Source organism: Triturus cristatus, chromosome 3_2 (assembly GCF_964204655.1).
Source record: "Triturus cristatus chromosome 3_2, aTriCri1.1, whole genome shotgun sequence".
In the NCBI taxonomy this organism is placed as follows: Eukaryota; Metazoa; Chordata; class Amphibia; order Caudata; family Salamandridae; genus Triturus; species Triturus cristatus.
In genome coordinates, this window is record NC_140584.1 from 1,213,848,929 (window position 1) to 1,213,861,258 (window position 12,330).

General features: G+C 51.5%; 1 protein-coding gene across 3 annotated transcripts in view; it reads right to left on the minus strand.

Annotated features, from left to right (window-relative positions):
- LOC146859478 (uncharacterized) overlaps nucleotides 1-12,330 on the minus strand; it is a 160,108-nt gene that overhangs the window by 101,505 nt on the left and 46,273 nt on the right. The window lies entirely within an intron of this gene.

Consider the following 12,330-nt stretch of genomic DNA (forward strand, 5'->3'; position numbering starts at 1 on the left):
CTGGAAGAAAGCTGAAACGCCCCCACTGAATGTCTGTGGCATATTATGGCAATGGAGTTACTCACGTTGCGGTTGCAGTTTAGTGACACTAAATTTACCAAACTGGTAACCATTGATAGACTATTTTTACAAACTTGACCATGCCCATCTTCAGCCCCCGAAGCTTCGGGCTTTACACTTGTTCAAGGATAACGTACTCCCCCCTGATGCGGACAGACTCTGGAGGCCCAACAGAAATGCCGACTAATATCTCCACTACATGGGGTTGTCTCTAAGTTGCCACATTCCTCTCCCCTATGTCCAGTTCCACTTTTCTGGATGCAGGACGCTTTGTTCACCACGCCTACACATTACACGGATCTCTTCTCCAGTTGGACCCCTCCATCGCCTAGCCCTTCCAACAAGCAGGATAGCATCTCCCTCTCCTAGGGTAATGCTCTTGATCAAGGATAGCTTTGCGACGCACCATTGCTTTGCTCTTTATGCTTTTATTCCCCGATCTTTTGGGATGTTTAATGCTGCGCTCCTCCCTTTCCTCTTCTCTCCATTTGGCCCTCTCTTCCTTTCCTTTTTCCTCCTCTTCCTTTTCTGTCTTTTGCTATCTTGATTGCTATATTGTTTTTTGATTGATATTCTCAATAAACAGATTTGAAATAAAAATTGCCCTATATCTTACAGCATGAATGAATATGTTCAACAGTTACTGTAATGTGTACATTGTACAACCTGACAACTTCAGCTTTTTGAAGCGTGGGCTTGCCCAGTGTCTTGCACTGCATGCGGCATCAACTTTGGTACAAAATGTTCTAACCAGGGTTCGGGAAAGACCCACTGCATTCAGTCATATAGAAATATGTGCAGAGAGGTGTTTACGTGTGATGAAAAACATGGGGGTCCCTAAAAGTGAACATGTAAAATTGGTTTCTCTCTGAGATGTTATTACATCCAGTTATATAACAACAACTGACATACACGAAAATCTGTCAGTACGATTGGCTTTTCAATGGCTGCTAGATGTATAGGATAAATGAGTAACAACAAGGTTTTGTTATAAATAATTAACCTTCAAAATGTTTCAATTCTGAAAATTCACGAGTTTGGAGGCCTGTGGAAGGCGTTTTGTCCTTCAGTTATGAGTGCTTTTTGTTACACATATATGCCCTTTTTCTCTGCTCATCTTGTCCATCTGAACATCTTCAGCGCCCTCTTTTCACTCTTCCTGGCATCTCCCTCACTTCACCACCTCCAAACATACACTGCACTCACTCACATTTAATCAATGCATTTCCTTTAGCTTTTGCCCTGTAAATATGTTGCTTTCTCTGCACCCCCTCGCACACATTTCCACAAAATTGAAATTACAACTGGAATATAGAGGCCAACTCACTGACAAGCACTTTGCTCCGGCGTCAGGGTCAGCATCAGACCTCTCAATAAAAACCCTCACAAACACCTGCACAGCTCAAAGTATGCACGCAAAAAAACACAGAAAGAAACACAACATGATTAAACAGCTAACTCTCGAGGGGGAGGCAAGATTATGTAAAACTTGAAATAAGAGAGGAAGTAAATCGCGGACATGCCTTGCCTTCAAGTTAACACTCATTGTTCGTAAATCAATCTATTTTTTTTTGGGCATTAATGTTGTTTAGGGCATGAAGATGAAGCCAGTTTTAATGTCGTACAGCAGATAACTGTAAGCACATTTCTCTCGCTTTGCGCTTGACTCGGAAATTTGGATCACCTTCACAAGGGAACAAGAAACCTGGCCTGCTCGTCCTTTGGAGCCATTTTGCGGGGGAACAAATGCAGCAGCTCCACTTTTTCGGGGCCAGCGACCTGCAGCCAGGGCCTGGGGTGTCACAGTGGGGGAGGTCAGCGTGGCGATGGTTCTCAGCAAAACATACAACAGAAGATTAGCTTTCACTGCTGATGCCCATGTGGTGCTCCTCCTCTGTGCCTGTGTGCGATGGAAGCTTGCAATGTTTATCTCTGCACTCAGGCTATTCTGTGCATGCAAGGAGAGCTTTCACTGCTGATGCCCATGTGGTGCTCCTCCTCTGTGCCTGTGTGCGATGGAAGCTTGCAGTGTTTATCTCTGCACTCAGGCTATTCTGTGCATGCAAGGAGAGCTTTCACTGCTGATGCCCATGTGGTGCTCCTCCTCTGGGCCTGTGTGTGCGATGGAAGCTTGCAATGTTTATCTCTGCACTCAGGCTATTCTGTGCATGCCAGGAGAGCTTTCACTGCTGATGCCCGTGTGGTGCTCCTCCTATGTGCCTGTGTGCGATGGAAGCTTGCAATGTTTATCTCTGCACTCAGGCTATTCTGTGCATGCAAGGAGAGCTTTCACTGCTGATGCCCATGTGGTGCTCCTCCTCTGTGCCTGTGTGCGATGGAAGCTTGCAATGTTTATCTCTGCACTCAGGCTATTCTGTGCATGCCAGGAGAGCTTTCACTGCTGATGCCCGTGTGGTGCTCCTCCTCTGTGCCTGTGTGCGATGGAAGCTTGCAATGTTTATCTCTGCACTCAGGCTATTCTGTGCATGCCAGGAGAGCTTTCACTGCTGATGCCCGTGTGGTGCTCCTCCTCTGTGCCTGTGTGCGATGGAAGCTTGCAATGTTTATCTCTGCACTCAGGCTATTCTGTGCATGCCAGGAGAGCTTTCACTGCTGATGCCCATGTGGTGCTCCTCCTCTGTGCCTGTGTGCGATGGAAGCTTGCAATGTTTATCTCTGCACTCAGGCTATTCTGTGCATGCAAGGAGAGCTTTCACTGCTGATGCCCATGTGGTGCTCCTCCTCTGTGCCTGTGTGCGATGGAAACTTGCAATGTTTATCTCTGCACTCAGGCTATTCTGTGCATGCCAGGAGAGCTTTCACTGCTGATGCCCGTGTGGTGCTCCTCCTCTGTGCCTGTGTGCGATGGAAGCTTGCAATGTTTATCTCTGCACTCAGGCTATTCTGTGCATCCCAGGAGAGCTTTCACTGCTGATGCCCGTGTGGTGCTCCTCCTCTGTGCCTGTGTGCGATGGAAGCTTGCAATGTTTATCTCTGCACTCAGGCTATTCTGTGCATGCCAGGAGAGCTTTCACTGCTGATGCCCGTGTGGTACTCCTCCTCTGTGCCTGTGTGCGATGGAAGCTTGCAATGTTTATCTCTGCACTCAGGCTATTCTGTGCATGCCAGGAGAGCTTTCACTGCTGATGCCCATGTGGTGCTCCTCCTCTGGGCCTGTGTGTGCGATGGAAGCTTGCAGTGTTTATCTCTGCACTCAGGCTATTCTGTGCATGCCAGGAGAGCTTTCACTGCTGATGCCCATGTGGTGCTCCTCCTCTGTGCCTGTGTGCGATGGAAGCTTGCAGTGTTTATCTCTGCACTCAGGCTATTCTGTGCATGCAAGGAGAGCTTTCACTGCTGATGCCCATGTGGTGCTCCTCCTCTGGGCCTGTGTGTGCGATGGAAGCTTGCAATGTTTATCTCTGCACTCAGGCTATTCTGTGCATGCCAGGAGAGCTTTCACTGCTGATGCCCATGTGGTGCTCCTCCTCTGTGCCTGTGTGCGATGGAAGCTTGCAATGTTTATCTCTGCACTCAGGCTATTCTGTGCATGCAAGGAGAGCTTTCACTGCTGATGCCCATGTGGTGCTCCTCCTCTGTGCCTGTGTGCGATGGAAGCTTGCAATGTTTATCTCTGCACTCAGGCTATTCTGTGCATGCAAGGAGAGCTTTCACTGCTGATGCCCATGTGGTACTCCTCCTCTGTGCCTGTGTGCGATGGAAGCTTGCAGTGTTTATCTCTGCACTCAGGCTATTCAGTGCATGCAAGGAGAGCTTTCACTGCTGATGCCCGTGTGGTGCTCCTCCTCTGTGCCTGTGTGCGATGGAAGCTTGCAATGTTTATCTCTGCACTCAGGCTATTCTGTGCATGCAAGGAGAGCTTTCACTGCTGATGCCCATGTGGTGCTCCTCCTCTGTGCCTGTGTGCGATGGAAGCTTGCAATGTTTATCTCTGCACTCAGGCTATTCTGTGCATGCCAGGAGAGCTTTCACTGCTGATGCCCGTGTGGTACTCCTCCTCTGTGCCTGTGTGCGATGGAAGCTTGCAATGTTTATCTCTGCACTCAGGCTATTCTGTGCATGCAAGGAGAGCTTTCACTGCTGATGCCCGTGTGGTGCTCCTCCTCTGGGCCTGTGTGCGATGGAAGCTTGCAATGTTTATCTCTGCACTCAGGCTATTCTGTGCATGCCAGGAGAGCTTTCACTGCTGATGCCCATGTGGTGCTCCTCCTCTGTGCCTGTGTGCGATGGAAGCTTGAAGTGTTTATCTCTGCACTCAGGCTATTCTGTGCATGCCAGGAGAGCTTTCACTGCTGATGCCCATGTGGTGCTCCTCCTCTGTGCCTGTGTGTGCGATGGAAGCTTGCAATGTTTATCTCTGCACTCAGGCTATTCTGTGCATGCAAGGAGAGCTTTCACTGCTGATGCCCGTGTGGTGCTCCTCCTCTGTGCCTGTGTGCGATGGAAACTTGCAATGTTTATCTCTGCACTCAGGCTATTCTGTGCATGCCAGGAGAGCTTTCACTGCTGATGCCCATGTGGTACTCCTCCTCTGGGCCTGTGTGTGCGATGGAAGGTTGCAATGTTTATCTCTGCACTCAGGCTATTCTGCGCATGCCAGGAGAGCTTTCACTGCTGATGCCCGTGTGGTGCTCCTCCTCTGTGCCTGTGTGCGATGGAAGCTTGCAATGTTTATCTCTGCACTCATGCTATTCTGTGCATGCCAGGAGAGCTTTCACTGCTGATGCCCGTGTGGTACTCCTCCTCTGTGCCTGTGTGCGATGGAAGCTTGCAATGTTTATCTCTGCACTCAGGCTATTCTGTGCATGCCAGGAGAGCTTTCACTGCTGATGCCCGTGTGGTACTCCTCCTCTGTGCCTGTGTGCGATGGAAGCTTGCAATGTTTATCTCTGCACTCAGGCTATTCTGTGCATGCCAGGAGAGCTTTCACTGCTGATGCCCGTGTGGTACTCCTCCTCTGTGCCTGTGTGCGATGGAAGCTTGCAATGTTTATCTCTGCACTCAGGCTATTCTGTGCATGCAAGGAGAGCTTTCACTGCTGATGCCCGTGTGGTGCTCCTCCTCTGTGCCTGTGTGCGATGGAAGCTTGCAGTGTTTATCTCTGCACTCAGGCTATTCTGTGCATGCCAGGAGAGCTTTCACTGCTGATGACTTCGATGTGGTGCTCCTCCTCTGTGTGCGATGGAAGCTTGCAGTGTTTATCTCTGCACTCAGGCTATTCTGTGCATGCAAGGAGAGCTTTCACTGCTGATGCCCATGTGGTGCTCCTCCTCTGTGCCTGTGTGCGATGGAAGCTTGCAGTGTTTATCTCTGCACTCAGGCTATTCTGTGCATGCAAGGAGAGCTTTCACTGCTGATGCCCGTGTGGTGCTCCTCCTCTGTGCCTGTGTGTGCGATGGAAGGTTGCAATGTTTATCTCTGCACTCAGGCTATTCTGCGCATGCCAGGAGAGCTTTCACTGCTGATGCCCATGTGGTGCTCCTCCTCTGGGCCTGTGTGTGCGATGGAAGCTTGCAATGTTTATCTCTGCACTCAGGCTATTCTGTGCATGCCAGGAGAGCTTTCACTGCTGATGCCCGTGTGGTGCTCCTCCTCTGTGCCTGTGTGCGATGGAAGCTTGCAATGTTTATCTCTGCACTCAGGCTATTCTGTGCATGCAAGGAGAGCTTTCACTGCTGATGCCCATGTGGTGCTCCTCCTCTGTGCCTGTGTGTGCGATGGAAGGTTGCAATGTTTATCTCTGCACTCAGGCTATTCTGCGCATGCCAGGAGAGCTTTCACTGCTGATGCCCATGTGGTGCTCCTCCTCTGTGCCTGTGTGCGATGGAAGCTTGCAGTGTTTATCTCTGCACTCAGGCTATTCTGTGCATGCAAGGAGAGCTTTCACTGCTGATGCCCATGTGGTGCTCCTCCTCTGGGCCTGTGTGTGCGATGGAAGGTTGCAATGTTTATCTCTGCACTCAGGCTATTCTGTGCATGCAAGGAGAGCTTTCACTGCTGATGCCCATGTGGTGCTCCTCCTCTGTGCCTGTGTGCGATGGAAGCTTGCAATGTTTATCTCTGCACTCAGGCTATTCTGTGCATGCCAGGAGAGCTTTCACTGCTGATGCCCGTGTGGTGCTCCTCCTCTGTGCCTGTGTGCGATGGAAGCTTGCAATGTTTATCTCTGCACTCAGGCTATTCTGTGCATCCCAGGAGAGCTTTCACTGCTGATGCCCATGTGGTGCTCCTCCTCTGGGCCTGTGTGTGCGATGGAAGGTTGCAATGTTTATCTCTGCACTCAGGCTATTCTGTGCATGCCAGGAGAGCTTTCACTGCTGATGCCCGTGTGGTACTCCTCCTCTGTGCCTGTGTGCGATGGAAGCTTGCAGTGTTTATCTCTGCACTCAGGCTATTCTGTGCATGCAAGGAGAGCTTTCACTGCTGATGCCCGTGTGGTGCTCCTCCTCTGTGCCTGTGTGTGCGATGGAAGCTTGCAATGTTTATCTCTGCACTCAGGCTATTCTGTGCATGCAAGGAGAGCTTTCACTGCTGATGCCCATGTGGTGCTCCTCCTCTGTGCCTGTGTGCGATGGAAGCTTGCAATGTTTATCTCTGCACTCAGGCTATTCTGTGCATGCAAGGAGAGCTTTCACTGCTGATGCCCATGTGGTGCTCCTCCTCTGTGCCTGTGTGCGATGGAAGCTTGCAATGTTTATCTCTGCACTCAGGCTATTCTGTGCATGCCAGGAGAGCTTTCACTGCTGATGCCCGTGTGGTGCTCCTCCTCTGTGCCTGTGTGCGATGGAAGCTTGCAATGTTTATCTCTGCACTCAGGCTATTCTGTGCATGCAAGGAGAGCTTTCACTGCTGATGCCCATGTGGTGCTCCTCCTCTGGGCCTGTGTGTGCGATGGAAGCTTGCAATGTTTATCTCTGCACTCAGGCTATTCTGTGCATGCCAGGAGAGCTTTCACTGCTGATGCCCATGTGGTGCTCCTCCTCTGGGCCTGTGTGTGCGATGGAAGGTTGCAATGTTTATCTCTGCACTCAGGCTATTCTGCGCATGCCAGGAGAGCTTTCACTGCTGATGCCCGTGTGGTGCTCCTCCTCTGTGCCTGTGTGCGATGGAAGCTTGCAATGTTTATCTCTGCACTCAGGCTATTCTGTGCATGCCAGGAGAGCTTTCACTGCTGATGCCCATGTGGTGCTCCTCCTCTGTGCCTGTGTGCGATGGAAGCTTGCAATGTTTATCTCTGCACTCAGGCTATTCTGCGCATGCCAGGAGAGCTTTCACTGCTGATGCCCGTGTGGTGCTCCTCCTCTGTGCCTGTGTGCGATGGAAGCTTGCAATGTTTATCTCTGCACTCAGGCTATTCTGTGCATGCCAGGAGAGCTTTCACTGCTGATGCCCGTGTGGTGCTCCTCCTATGTGCCTGTGTGCGATGGAAGCTTGCAATGTTTATCTCTGCACTCAGGCTATTCTGTGCATGCCAGGAGAGCTTTCACTGCTGATGCCCGTGTGGTGCTCCTCCTCTATGCCTGTGTGCGATGGAAGCTTGCAATGTTTATCTCTGCACTCAGGCTATTCTGTGCATGCAAGGAGAGCTTTCACTGCTGATGCCCGTGTGGTGCTCCTCCTCTGTGCCTGTGTGCGATGGAAGCTTGCAATGTTTATCTCTGCACTCAGGCTATTCTGTGCATGCCAGGAGAGCTTTCACTGCTGATGCCCGTGTGGTACTCCTCCTCTGTGCCTGTGTGCGATGGAAGCTTGCAATGTTTATCTCTGCACTCAGGCTATTCTGTGCATGCCAGGAGAGCTTTCACTGCTGATGCCCGTGTGGTGCTCCTCCTCTGTGCCTGTGTGCGATGGAAGCTTGCAATGTTTATCTCTGCACTCAGGCTATTCTGTGCATGCCAGGAGAGCTTTCACTGCTGATGCCCGTGTGGTGCTCCTCCTCTGTGCCTGTGTGCGATGGAAGCTTGCAATGTTTATCTCTGCACTCAGGCTATTCTGTGCATGCAAGGAGAGCTTTCACTGCTGATGCCCGTGTGGTGCTCCTCCTCTGTGCCTGTGTGCGATGGAAGCTTGCAATGTTTATCTCTGCACTCAGGCTATTCTGTGCATGCCAGGAGAGCTTTCACTGCTGATGCCCATGTGGTGCTCCTCCTCTGTGCCTGTGTGCGATGGAAGCTTGCAATGTTTATCTCTGCACTCAGGCTATTCTGTGCATGCAAGGAGAGCTTTCACTGCTGATGCCCATGTGGTGCTCCTCCTCTGTGCCTGTGTGCGATGGAAGCTTGCAGTGTTTATCTCTGCACTCAGGCTATTCTGTGCATGCCAGGAGAGCTTTCACTGCTGATGCCCGTGTGGTACTCCTCCTCTGTGCCTGTGTGCGATGGAAGCTTGCAATGTTTATCTCTGCACTCAGGCTATTCTGTGCATGCAAGGAGAGCTTTCACTGCTGATGCCCATGTGGTGCTCCTCCTCTGGGCCTGTGTGTGCGATGGAAGCTTGCAATGTTTATCTCTGCACTCAGGCTATTCTGTGCATGCCAGGAGAGCTTTCACTGCTGATGCCCATGTGGTGCTCCTCCTCTGTGCCTGTGTGCGATGGAAGCTTGCAGTGTTTATCTCTGCACTCAGGCTATTCTGTGCATGCAAGGAGAGCTTTCACTGCTGATGCCCGTGTGGTGCTCCTCCTCTGGGCCTGTGTGTGCGATGGAAGGTTGCAATGTTTATCTCTGCACTCAGGCTATTCTGTGCATGCCAGGAGAGCTTTCACTGCTGATGACTTCGATGTGGTGCTCCTCCTCTGTGTGCGATGGAAGCTTGCAATGTTTATCTCTGCACTCAGGCTATTCTGTGCATGCAAGGAGAGCTTTCACTGCTGATGCCCGTGTGGTACTCCTCCTCTGTGCCTGTGTGCGATGGAAGCTTGCAATGTTTATCTCTGCACTCAGGCTATTCTGTGCATGCAAGGAGAGCTTTCACTGCTGATGCCCATGTGGTGCTCCTCCTCTGTGCCTGTGTGCGATGGAAGCTTGCAGTGTTTATCTCTGCACTCAGGCTATTCTGTGCATGCAAGGAGAGCTTTCACTGCTGATGCCCATGTGGTACTCCTCCTCTGTGCCTGTGTGCGATGGAAGCTTGCAATGTTTATCTCTGCACTCAGGCTATTCTGTGCATGCAAGGAGAGCTTTCACTGCTGATGCCCGTGTGGTGCTCCTCCTCTGTGCCTGTGTGCGATGGAAGCTTGCAGTGTTTATCTCTGCACTCAGGCTATTCTGTGCATGCCAGGAGAGCTTTCCCTGCTGATGACTTCGATGTGGTGCTCCTCCTCTGTGTGCGATGGAAGCTTGCAATGTTTATCTCTGCACTCAGGCTATTCTGTGCATGCCAGGAGAGCTTTCACTGCTGATGCCCGTGTGGTGCTCCTCCTCTGGGCCTGTGTGTGCGATGGAAGCTTGCAATGTTTATCTCTGCACTCAGGCTATTCTGTGTATGCAAGGAGAGCTTTCACTGCTGATGCCCGTGTGGTGCTCCTCCTCTGTGCCTGTGTGCGATGGAAGCTTGCAATGTTTATCTCTGCACTCAGGCTATTCTGTGCATGCCAGGAGAGCTTTCACTGCTGATGCCCGTGTGGTACTCCTCCTCTGTGCCTGTGTGCGATGGAAGCTTGCAATGTTTATCTCTGCACTCAGGCTATTCTGTGCATGCAAGGAGAGCTTTCACTGCTGATGCCCGTGTGGTGCTCCTCCTCTGTGCCTGTGTGCGATGGAAGCTTGCAGTGTTTATCTCTGCACTCAGGCTATTCTGTGCATGCCAGGAGAGCTTTCACTGCTGATGACTTCGATGTGGTGCTCCTCCTCTGTGTGCGATGGAAGCTTGCAGTGTTTATCTCTGCACTCAGGCTATTCTGTGCATGCAAGGAGAGCTTTCACTGCTGATGCCCATGTGGTGCTCCTCCTCTGTGCCTGTGTGCGATGGAAGCTTGCAGTGTTTATCTCTGCACTCAGGCTATTCTGTGCATGCAAGGAGAGCTTTCACTGCTGATGCCCGTGTGGTGCTCCTCCTCTGTGCCTGTGTGTGCGATGGAAGGTTGCAATGTTTATCTCTGCACTCAGGCTATTCTGCGCATGCCAGGAGAGCTTTCACTGCTGATGCCCATGTGGTGCTCCTCCTCTGGGCCTGTGTGTGCGATGGAAGCTTGCAATGTTTATCTCTGCACTCAGGCTATTCTGTGCATGCCAGGAGAGCTTTCACTGCTGATGCCCATGTGGTGCTCCTCCTCTGTGCCTGTGTGCGATGGAAGCTTGCAATGTTTATCTCTGCACTCAGGCTATTCTGTGCATGCAAGGAGAGCTTTCACTGCTGATGCCCGTGTGGTGCTCCTCCTCTGGGCCTGTGTGTGCGATGGAAGCTTGCAATGTTTATCTCTGCACTCAGGCTATTCTGTGCATGCCAGGAGAGCTTTCACTGCTGATGCCCGTGTGGTGCTCCTCCTCTGTGCCTGTGTGCGATGGAAGCTTGCAATGTTTATCTCTGCACTCAGGCTATTCTGTGCATGCAAGGAGAGCTTTCACTGCTGATGCCCGTGTGGTGCTCCTCCTCTGTGCCTGTGTGTGCGATGGAAGCTTGCAATGTTTATCTCTGCACTCAGGCTATTCTGTGCATGCCAGGAGAGCTTTCACTGCTGATGCCCATGTGGTGCTCCTCCTCTGTGCCTGTGTGCGATGGAAGCTTGCAGTGTTTATCTCTGCACTCAGGCTATTCTGTGCATGCAAGGAGAGCTTTCACTGCTGATGCCCATGTGGTGCTCCTCCTCTGGGCCTGTGTGTGCGATGGAAGGTTGCAATGTTTATCTCTGCACTCAGGCTATTCTGCGCATGCCAGGAGAGCTTTCACTGCTGATGCCCGTGTGGTGCTCCTCCTCTGTGCCTGTGTGCGATGGAAGCTTGCAATGTTTATCTCTGCACTCAGGCTATTCTGTGCATGCCAGGAGAGCTTTCACTGCTGATGCCCGTGTGGTGCTCCTCCTATGTGCCTGTGTGCGATGGAAGCTTGCAATGTTTATCTCTGCACTCAGGCTATTCTGTGCATGCCAGGAGAGCTTTCACTGCTGATGCCCGTGTGGTGCTCCTCCTCTATGCCTGTGTGCGATGGAAGCTTGCAATGTTTATCTCTGCACTCAGGCTATTCTGTGCATGCAAGGAGAGCTTTCACTGCTGATGCCCGTGTGGTGCTCCTCCTCTGTGCCTGTGTGCGATGGAAGCTTGCAATGTTTATCTCTGCACTCAGGCTATTCTGTGCATGCCAGGAGAGCTTTCACTGCTGATGCCCGTGTGGTACTCCTCCTCTGTGCCTGTGTGCGATGGAAGCTTGCAATGTTTATCTCTGCACTCAGGCTATTCTGTGCATGCCAGGAGAGCTTTCACTGCTGATGCCCGTGTGGTGCTCCTCCTCTGTGCCTGTGTGCGATGGAAGCTTGCAATGTTTATCTCTGCACTCAGGCTATTCTGTGCATGCCAGGAGAGCTTTCACTGCTGATGCCCGTGTGGTGCTCCTCCTCTGTGCCTGTGTGCGATGGAAGCTTGCAATGTTTATCTCTGCACTCAGGCTATTCTGTGCATGCAAGGAGAGCTTTCACTGCTGATGCCCGTGTGGTGCTCCTCCTCTGTGCCTGTGTGCGATGGAAGCTTGCAATGTTTATCTCTGCACTCAGGCTATTCTGTGCATGCCAGGAGAGCTTTCACTGCTGATGCCCATGTGGTGCTCCTCCTCTGTGCCTGTGTGCGATGGAAGCTTGCAATGTTTATCTCTGCACTCAGGCTATTCTGTGCATGCAAGGAGAGCTTTCACTGCTGATGCCCATGTGGTGCTCCTCCTCTGTGCCTGTGTGCGATGGAAGCTTGCAATGTTTATCTCTGCACTCAGGCTATTCTGTGCATGCAAGGAGAGCTTTCACTGCTGATGCCCGTGTGGTGCTCCTCCTCTGTGCCTGTGTGTGCGATGGAAGCTTGCAATGTTTATCTCTGCACTCAGGCTATTCTGCGCATGCCAGGAGAGCTTTCACTGCTGATGCCCATGTGGTGCTCCTCCTCTGGGCCTGTGTGTGCGATGGAAGGTTGCAATGTTTATCTCTGCACTCAGGCTATTCTGTGCATGCCAGGAGAGCTTTCACTGCTGATGCCCGTGTGGTACTCCTCCTCTGTGCCTGTGTGCGATGGAAGCTTGCAATGTTTATCTCTGCACTCAGGCTATTCTGTGC